The sequence below is a fragment of the Heptranchias perlo genome, chromosome 21, assembly GCF_035084215.1.
Source record: "Heptranchias perlo isolate sHepPer1 chromosome 21, sHepPer1.hap1, whole genome shotgun sequence".
Lineage (NCBI taxonomy): Eukaryota > Metazoa > Chordata > Chondrichthyes > Hexanchiformes > Hexanchidae > Heptranchias > Heptranchias perlo.
The window spans coordinates 50249510-50260521 of record NC_090345.1 but is presented as its reverse complement, the minus strand read 5'-3'; positions in this window follow the sequence as shown (position 1 = coordinate 50260521).

Genomic DNA, 11012 nt, shown 5'->3' with positions numbered 1-11012 from the left:
CAAACAGAAATTACAGGAAATTGTCTTTTTTATAATCTTTGAGAGACTGCAGGGAGGCAGGCTACTGGCAGGGTAGTTGATTCTATTTATAACAGGTTTTATTTAATGCTAGTGTTATTGTGATCTGAGCCGTACCAAGGGTTTGCATTAAAAGTATTAGAATTATAGAATCATAGAATGGTTACGGCACAGAAGGCGGCCATTCGGCTCGCCGAGCCTGCGCCGGCTCTTTGCAAGAGAATCTAGCTAGTCCCACTCCCTGCTCTTTTCCTGTAGCCTTGCAAATTTTTCTCCTCCAGGTACCTATCTAATTCCTTTTGAAAGCCACAATTGACCCTGCTTCCACCGCCCTTTCAGGCAATGCATTCCAGATCCTAACCACTCGCTGCGTAAAAAAGTTTTTCCACATCGCCTTTGGTTCTTTTGCCAATCACCTTAAACCTGTGTCCTCTGGTTCTTGACCCTTTCGTTAGTGGGAACAATTTTTCTTTATTTACTTCATGATTTTGAACAGCTCTATCAAATCTCCTCTCAACCTTCTCTGCTCTAAGGAAAACAATCCCAGCTTTTCCAGTCTATCCATGTAACTGAGGTCCTTCATCCTGGAACCATTCTAGTAAATCTTTTCTGCACCCTCTCCAAGGCCTTCACATCGAAAGTGTGGTTCCCAGAATTGGACGCAATACTCTAATTGTGACCGTACTAGTATTTTATAAAGGTTCAACATAACATCCTTACTTTTGTGCTCCATGCCTCAATTTATAAATGTAAGGAATCTTACAACACCAGGTTATAGTCCAACAAATTTATTTTAAAATCACAAGCTTTCGGAGATTATCTCCTTCGTCAGATGAATGAATGAAAAGGTTCTCAAATCGCATATCTTATACTATGTTGGGACAGCATCACACCAATCAAAAGGTGTCGTTGTTATTCAAACAGGCCAGTCACGGAGAACAGCACGTCCCAGTACACTCGATATACATTGTGTCTATTACACAGGCAGGCAGAAAGAAACTCAAAATGGCAGAGAGAGAGAGAGAGAGAGAGAATTTTAAAAAACATATAAATTTTTTCCCCCTTTTTGCTGGTGGGGTTACGTGTAGCGTGACATGAACCCAAGATCCCGGTTGAGGCCGTCCTCATGGGTGCGGAACTTGGCTATCAACTTCTGCTCGACGATTTTGCATTGTCGTGTGTCTCGAAGGCCGCCTTGGAGAACGCTTACCCGAAGATCGGTGGCTGAATGTCCTTGACTGCTAAAGTGTTCCCCGACTGGGAGGGAACACTCCTGTTTGGCGATTGTTGCGCGGTGTCCGTTCATCCGTTGGCCGAGTCACAGGAGTATGAACCATGTACCTGGTGGGTGGTGTCCTGAGGACACCACCCACCAGGTACATGGTTCATACTCCTGTGACTCGGCCAACGTTGTTTACCTCATACGTTGCAGGAAAGGATGCCCCGGAGCATGGTACATTGGCGAGACCATGCAGACGCTGCGACAACGGATGAACGGACACCGCGCAACAATCGCCAAACAGGAGTGTTCCCTCCCAGTCGGGGAACACTTTAGCAGTCAAGGACATTCAGCCACCGATCTTCGGGTAAGCGTTCTCCAAGGCGGCCTTCGAGACACACGACAACGCAAAATCGTCGAGCAGAAGTTGATAGCCAAGTTCCGCACCCATGAGGACGGCCTCAACCCGGATCTTGGGTTCATGTCACGCTACACGTAACCCCACCAGCAAAAAGGGGGAAAAAATTTATATGTTTTTAAAAATTCTCTCTCTCTCTCTCTCTCTGCCATTTTGAGTTTCTTTCTGCCTGCCTGTGTAATAGACACAATGTATATCGAGTGTACTGGGACGTGCTGTTCTCCGTGACTGGCCTGTTTGAATAACAACGACACCTTTTGATTGGTGTGATGCTGTCCCAACATAGTATAAGATATGCGATTTGAGAACCTTTTCATTCATTCACCTGATGAAGGAGATAATCTCCGAAAGCTTGTGATTTTAAAATAAATTTGTTGGACTATAACCTGGTGTTGTAAGATTCCTTACATTTGTCCACCCCAGTCCATCACCGGCATCTCCACATCAATTTATAAAGCCCAGGATCCCGTATACTTTCTTAACTGCTTTCTCAACCTGTCCTGCCACCTTCAACGACCTGTGGACATATACTCCCAGGTCTCTCTGTTCCTGTACCCCCTTTAAGTTGTACCATTTAGTTTATATTGCATCTCCTTGTTCTTCCTACGAAAATGTATCACCTCACACTTCTCAGCGTTAAATTTAATCTGCCACGTGTCCGCCATTCCACCAGCCTGTCTATGTCCTCTTGAAGTCTATCACTATCTTCCTCACTGTTCACTACACGCCCAAGTTTTGTGTCATCTGCAAATTTTGAAATTGTGCCCTGTACACCCAAGTCCAAGTCACTAATATATATCAAGAAAAGCAGTGATCCCAGTACCGACCCCTGGGGAACACCACTGTACACCTCCCTCCAGTCAGAAAAACTGCCGTTCACCACGACCCTCTGTTTCCTATTACTTAGCCAATTTCGTATCCATGTTGCCACTGCCCCATTTATTCCGTGGGCTTCAATTTTATTGACAAGCCTATTATGTGGCACTTTATCATGCCTTTTGGAAGTCCATATACACAACATCAACAACATTACTTATCAAAAAACTCAATCAGGTTAGTCAAACGTGATTTGCCTTTAACAAATCCATGCTGGCTTTCCCTTATTAATCCATACTTGTCCAACAGGCTATTAATTTTGTTCCAGATTATTGTTTCTAAAAGCTTCCCCACCACCGAGGTTAAACTGGCTGGCCTGTAGTTGCTGGGTTTATCTCGAAATCCTTTTTTGAACAAGGGTGTAATGTTTGCAATTCTCTAGTCCTCTGGCACCACCCGTGTCTTAGGAGGAATGGAAGATTGTGGCCAGTACTTCTGCAATTTCCACCCTTACTTCCCTCAGCAAACTAGGATGCATCCCATCTGGATCTGGTGGCTTATCTATTTTAAGTACAGCCAGTACCTCCTCTTTTATCAATTTTCATCCCATCCAGTATCTCAACTACCTCCTCTTTTATTGTGCTTTGGCCGTATCGTCTTCCTTGGTAAAGACAGATGCAAAGTACTCATTTAGAAACTCAGCCATGCCCTCTGCCTCCATGCGTAGATCTCCTTTTTGGTTCCTAATCGGCCCCATCCCTCCTCTTACTACCCATTTACTATTTATATGCCGATGGAAGGCTTTTGGATTTCCTTTTATGTTGGCTGCCAGTCTATTCTCATACTCTCTCTATGCCCCTCTTATTTCCTTTTTCACTTCCCCTCTGAACTTTCTATACTCAGTCTGGTTCTCACTTGTATTAACAACCTGACATCTGTCAATACGCCCCCTTTTTCTGCTTCATCTTATTCTCTATCTCTTTTATCAGCCAGGGAGCTCTGGCTTTGGTTGTCCTACCTTTCCCCCTCGTGGGAATGTATCTCAACTGTTCCCGAACCATCTCTTCTTTAAAGGCCACGCATTGTTCAATTAAAGTTTTGCCTGCCAATCTTTGAATCCAATTACTCAGGCCAGATCCGTTCTCGACCCACTGAAATTGGCCCTCCTTCAATTAAGTATTTTTACTCTAGATTGGTTTGTGTCCTTTTCCATAGCTAATCTAAACCTTATGATATTATGATCACTGTTCCCTAAATGTTCCCCACTGACACTTGCTCCACATGACCCACCTCATTCCCCTGAACCAGATCCAGCAATGCCTCCTTCCTTGTTACTACTGGTCAAGAAAGTTCTCCTGAACACACTTCAGAAAATTTTTCCCCTTTGCTGTTTACACTATTACTATCCCAGTTTATATCAGGATAGTTGAAGTCCCCTGTTATCACTGCTCTATGGTTCTTGCACCTCTCTGCAATTTCCCTGCAAATTTGCTCCTCTATATCCTTCCCACTAGTTGGTGGCCTATAGAATACACCCAGTAGTGCAATGGCACCTCTATTGTTTCTTAACTCGAACCAAATTGATTCTGTCCTTGACCGCTCCAGGACATCTTCTCTCTCGAGTACTGCAATATTCTCCTTAATCAATATTGCCACCACCCCCCTTCCACCTTTCTTTCCTTCCCTATCTTTCTTGAACACCTGGGGCTCGATTTTAGCACCCGCTATCGGGTGCGTTCTCAGCGGGGGGCCCCGAAAATCGCGAAATCCAGGAGCGGGACCGGATCGCGCCTCAATCCCGCCCACTTCCGGGTTCCCCGCTGACCCGCCGGCGTGCGCGCGCAGCCCCCGCTGGTGGGAATCCCGCAGGCAATTAAAGCCAGCGGGATGCCACTTGACAATATTTAGTTTGGAATTTCAGGTCATTAACTGACCTGATTAAGGGACTGTGTGTGATTTTTGATCAACATGGGACTGTTTCCCACACTGGGGGAAACACTCCCAGCTCGAATGGACGTGTTGCAGCTGTCAGCCTGTGGCAGAAGTACTGGCCACAATCTTCCATTCCTCCTAAGACACGGGTGGTGCCAGAGGACAAAGTTTGGCCTCCACCACCCTCCTCCTGACGGTCAAAGTCACCAACCTGCACACTTACCCCGGGGTCCGGAGACATGTACCTACCTTGTGGACCCCCTCAGATGTACATCTTGCGGATGGGGGCCGCCGTAGCTGCAGTCATGACCTCCTCGGAGGGCGAACAGTATCACCAGCCTCGCCATCCATACCGTCCACCTCTGACACGTGGAGCTCCACAACAGAGTGCTGTGACACATCCACCTGTACAGCAGGAGGGAGGGCTACCGCAGAGAGAGATGCGTCGCAGAGGGCACTACCCTCGCCACACGTTCCACAGACCGAGGCTGAGCCTCCTGGACCTCTCTGAGCAGCAGTGCACACGGAGGCTCAGAGTCACTCGACATGTAGCCGTGGACATCTGCAGCCTCTTTCATGCCGAGCTGCTCCTGGCTGGCCCGTGCACCATCTTCCTACCTGTCGCTGTCAAAATCACCACTGCCCTCCCGAACTTCTCCTCCACAGCCCTCCAGGGTGCAACTGGGGACATCGCCGATGTCTCTCAGTCGTCTGCGCAGAAGAGCCCTGCAAATACACCTGCACCCACTCTGCAGTGACACAATGGGTGGCATCAGTGGTGGGTCCTCATAGTGATACCAAGGAGCGGGCATTATTGCATAAACCGGACAGGATTTGCGAAGACATGGCAGTAGTGGTGCCAATATAATGTGTGATGTGAGTTGTTCTGAAATTCAATATAAGTAACAACCATGACAAACCCTCAAACACCCTTGTGCATTCCCTTCATGCTCACGACACGTTTGCCTTACGCTGCCTACTGCACATATGTGATGCATGCCCTGTGGCTGCAGCGCAGGTGGTGGCAGGTTGAGTGAGGCTGGCCGTGAGAGAGATGCACGAGAGGGTGAGTATGGGATAGAGCCATGAGATTGTATGAGGATTGGGTTGTGTGGTAGTGGCAGGGTGAGTAGGTGCAGGCAAGATGAGGATGGGGTTTGAGTGGGTATGAGGAGTGATGTGACAGAGTAGTGTTGGCAGTGCCGAAGGAGATGTGGGGTGGGGGCAGTGATGTGGCAGACGGAGTGTAGGGGACAGACTACGTGTACTCACTTTGGCTGACCTACTGAGGTCATTGGACCGCCTCCTGCACTGTGTGCAGGTGGGCGATATGTTGGTCGCGCAGGTGACCCCCTCTGCCACCTCGAGCCAGGCCTTCCTGGTGGCGGAGGCGGGCTGCTTCCTCCCGCCCGCCGGGTGGAAGATCTCTGTCCTCCCCCTCTTCCTCACCCCATGTATTGATATTTGGGGTGAGACATCATTAAACTGGGAGCAGCCTTCCCCCTGGGCTGCTCCATGCAGTCATCTTTGCTTTTGGTTACAGCATCTGTCAGTGGAGGACTGCCCCTTTAAATAGAGCGCCTCCAGCTGACAGATCTTACTGCGCATGCGCAGCCCGCCCGACGCGCAGATCAGCAGCGGGGAACCCGGAGGAGCAGGTAAGTGAATCCAATTAGTGGGTTGCCTGCTACGATCGCGCGGGAAACCCACTAATTTCACCGGGCGCATTACCCACGCGCCCGCTTGCCCATCCGCCGAGAACCCGCATCCCTGCTAAAATCAGGCCCCTTGTATCCAGGAATACTTAGTACCCAATCCTGCCCTTTTTTGAGCCAGATCTCCGTTATTGCCATAACATCATATTCCCATGTGGCTATTTGCGCCTGCAGCTCACCAACCTTATTTACCACGCTTCGTGCGTTTACACACATGAAACTTAAAGTTAAGACAAAGAATAGCACAAAGGGTTTTCATTTTTATCTCCTGATGCACTGCAGAATTAAGTAACTAAAACCATTGCCTCTCCATCACTCCAATCCTGTCCTCTGGAGCTCGAGAGCCACTTTCTGTGACAGTGTGTAAGCACTAGTGGCGAGTGATGGGGCAGCTCCATGGAGTTCAGGATGTTTTGGCTTTGCATTGATTTCCTAGACAAGCTATCAAGGATTCCAAATGCTATGCTCTATGTAAAATGCAAAGAATTTTTATCCAGTTGTGTGGAAATCAGGAAATCATAGAACCATACAGCCCAGGAGGCCGCCATTCGGCCCATCGTGTCTGTGTCGGCTCTTTGAAAGATCTATCCAATTAGTCCCACCCACTTGCTCTTCACCCATAGCCCTGCAAGATTTTACTTTTGAAGTATATACACATATATAGTTTCAGTTCCCTTCTGAAAGTTACTATTGAATCTGCTTCCACCACCCTTTCAGGTAATGCATTCCAGATCATAACTCGCTGCAAAAAAAAATTCTCCTCATCTCCACCCTGGTTCTTTTGTCAATTATCTTAAATTGGTGTCCTCTGGTTATTGACCACTGGAAACAGTTTCTCCCTATCTACTCTATCAAAACCCTTCATAATTTTGAACACCTCTATTAAATCGCCCCTTAACCTTCTCTGCTGCAGGAAGACAATCCCAGCTTCTCCAGTCTCTCCACATAACTGAAGTCCCTCAACCATGATCCAGGGCTATGGGCAAAGAACAAGGGAGTGGGACTAACTGAATAGATCTTTCAAAGAGCTGGCACAGACACGATGGGCCGATGGCTTCCTTCTGTGCTATGTATGATTCTATGATTTGCTGATTTCCATACAATTGGATGAAAATTCCATACATACCAATTCTTTGCATTTTACATAAAGCATCAGCATTTGGAATCCTTGATAGCTTGTCTGGAAAAGTACATCTCCTCCGCTCCCTCTCCAAGGCCTTGACAACCTTCCCATAGGGTGGTTTCCTGAATTGGACACAATATTCCAGCTGAGGCCTAACCAGTGATTTATAAAGGTTTAGCATAATTTCTTTGCTTTAGTACTCTATTTATAAAGCCCAGGATCCCCTTTGTTCTTTTAACAGCCAACTTGTCGGGCCACCCTCAAAAATGTGTTTATGTGAACCCATGTTCCTCTGTTCCTGTAGTCCCCTTTAAAATTGTACCATTTAGTTTATACTGCCTCTCCTCATTCTTCCTTCCAAAATGCATCACTTCATACTTCTCTGCATTAAATTTCATCCGCCGCGTGTCTGTCTATGTCCTCTTTTTTTTTATTCGTTCACGGGATGTGGGCGTCGCTGGCGAGGCCAGCATTTATTGCCCATCCCTAATTGCCCTCGAGAAGATGGTGGTGAGCCGCCTTCTTGAACCGCTGCAGTCCGTGTGGTGACGGTTCTCCCACAGTGCTGTTAGGAAGGGAGTTCCAGGATTTTGACCCAGCGACGATGAAGGAACGGCGATATATTTCCAAGTCGGGATGGTGTGTGACTTGGAGGGGAACGTGCAGGTGGTGTTGTTCCCATGTGCCTGCTGCTCTTGTCCTTCTAGGTGGTAGAGGTCGCGGGTTTGGGAGGTGCTGTCGAAGAAGCCTTGGCGAGTTGCTGCAGTGCATCCTGTGGATGGTACACACTGCAGCCACAGTGCGCCGGTGGTGAAGGGAGTGAATGTTTAGGGTGATGGATGGGGTGCCAATCAAGCGGGCTGCTTTATCTTGGATGGTGTCGAGCTTCTTGAGTGTTGTTGGAGCTGCACTCATCCAGGCAAGTGGAGAGTATTCCATCACACTCCTGACTTGTGCCTTGTAGATGGTGGAAAGGCTTTGGGGAGTCAGGAGTTGAGTCACTCGCCGCAGAACACCCAGCCTCTGACCTGCTCTCGTAGCCACAGTATTTATATGGCTGGTCCAGTTCAGTTTCTGGTCAATGGTGACCCCCAGGATGTTGATGGTGGGGGATTCGGCGATGGTAATGCCGTTGAATGTCAAGGGGAGGTGGTTAGACTCTCTCTTGTTGGAGATGGTCATTGCCTGGCACTTATCTGGCGCGAATGTTACTTGCCACTTATGAGCCCAAGCCTGGATGTTGTCCAGGTCTTGCTGCATGCGGGCTCGGACTGCTTCATTATCTGAGGGGTTGCGAATGGAACTGAACACTGTGCAGTCATCAGCGAACATCCCCATTTCTGACCTTATGATGGAGGGAAGGTCATTGATGAAGCAGCTGAAGATGGTTGGGCCTAGGACACTGCCCTGAGGAACTCCTGCAGCAATGCCCTGGGGCTGAGATGATTGGCCTCCAACAACCACTGACGTCTGTTACTATCCTCCACATTGTTTACTACATTACCGAGTTTCGCGTCATCTGCAAACTTTGAAATTATGTCCTGTACACCCAAGTTCAAGTCATTAATATATATCAAAAAGACCCCTGGAGAACACCATTGTATACTTTACTCCAGTCTGAAAAACAACCACTGCACCCTGCTTTCTGTCTCTGAGCCAATTTCATATCCACGCTGCCACTGCCCCTTTAATCACATTGGCTTCGAATTTGCTAACAACTTTTATGCGGCGCTTTATTGAATACCTTTTAAAAGTCCATATACATAACATCAACCGCACTACCTTCATCAACCAGCTCCGTTACTTATAGAATCACAGGGCATGATTTTAATCGGGTGTGCAGCGGGGGAAATTCCTGTCGGGAAACTCGGAAGTACAGGTAACATCCTTACGATTTTGACGTAGAACGCCATCAGGCAAGTGTTAAATGGGGGGGGGGGGGGGGGGGAGGGGGGCGGTCAGTGGTTAGTCATCAGAGGGGGGGTCAGTCATCCGGTTGTGGGGGGGGGGGGTTCAGTCACCCCTGATGAGTGATCCTCCCCCTCCCTATGATGACTGATTCTCCCCCGATGACCCCTGATGTTAGGCTGACTGGGCTATATTTGCCAGATTTATCCCTCTCCCCACTTTGAACAGGCGTGTAACATTTGCAATCCTCCAGGCTCTGGCACCACCCCCATATCTAAGGAGGATTGGAAGACTGTGGCCAGAGCCTCTGCAATGTCTATCCTTACTTCCCTAAGCAACCTAGGATGCATCCCATCCGGACCAAGTGACTTTTCTACTTTGAGTACCGCCAACCTTTTAAGTACCTCCTCTTTATTTATTTCTTTTCTAACCAATTTCTCTACTCCCCCCTTCCTTTACTGTGTCTTTGGCAGTATCCTCTTCTTTTGTAAAGATAGATGTAAAGTGCTCATTTCGTACCTCAGCCATACCCTCTGCCTCAACAAGATTATTTCCTTTTTGGTCCATAAGCAGCCTCACCCTCCCTAAACTATCCTTTTACTCTTTATATAATTATAAAAGGCTTTAGTATTCCCTTTTATGTTGCCAGCTAATCTTTTCTCATACACTCTCTTTGCCCCTCTTATTTCCTTTTTCAGTTCTCCTCTGTACGTTCTGTATTCTACTTGATTCTCTACTGTATTATGAACCTGACATTTATCATTAGTCTCTTTTTTCTGTTTCATTTTAATCACAATTTATTTAGTCATCCAGCAAGCTCTAGCTTTTGATGCCCTTCCATTCCCCCTCAGGAATGTGTACCTGAACTATCTCCTCCTTGAAGGCCTTCTGCTGCTCATTTACTGTTTTACATGCCAGTCTTTGTTTCCAATCCACCTGGACCAGATCCCTTTTCAACTCACTGAAATTAGAAATCTTAAAACAGCTGCATCCCTTTCAATATCATTAACATCAAATACTCAATGATGCGTCTGTAGAAAAATGCCACACAGAGGTGAGAAAAGACCCATCTTACCCATCAATGCATCAGCCAGTGTAAACAATTTTACAACACCAAGTTATAGTCCAACAATTTTATTTGAAATTCACAAGCTTTCGGAGGCTTCCTCCTTCCTCAGGTGAATGTTGTGGAAATGAAATCCTCGAACCCTTCGCATTTATAAATCACAGAACAATACCTGGTGATTACAGATAGTCTTTCCAACTGCCCATTGCCAAGGCAATCACAGTGTGCAGACAGAGAGGTGTTACCTACAAGGCCACCGAATATACAAACAACCAAAAAAAGAGAGAGGCAGAAACATAGAAACATCCGGAAGGAAGAGAAAGACAGCAAATGAACAGTTATATTAAAAACAGATAACATTTGTTCGCTGGTGGGGTTACGTGTAGCGTGACATGAACCCAAGATCCCGGTTGAGGCCGTCCTCATGGGTGCGGAACTTGGCTATCAGTTTCTGCTCGACGATTTTGCGTTGTCGTGTGTCTCGAAGGCCGCCTTGGAGTATGCTTACCCGAAGTTCGGTGGCTGAATGTCCTTGACTGCTGAAGTGTTCCCCGACTGGGAGGGAACCCTCCTGTCTGGGCGATTGTTGCGCGGTGTCCGTTCATCCGTTGTCGCAGTGTCTGCATGGTCTCGCCAATGTACCATGCTCTGGGGCATCCTTTCCTGCAACGTATGAGGTAGACAACGTTGGCCGAGTCACAGGAGTATGAACCATGCACCTGGTGGGTGGTGTCCTCTCGTGTGATGGTGGTATCTGTGTCGATGATCTGGCATGTCTTGCAGAGGTTACCGTGGCA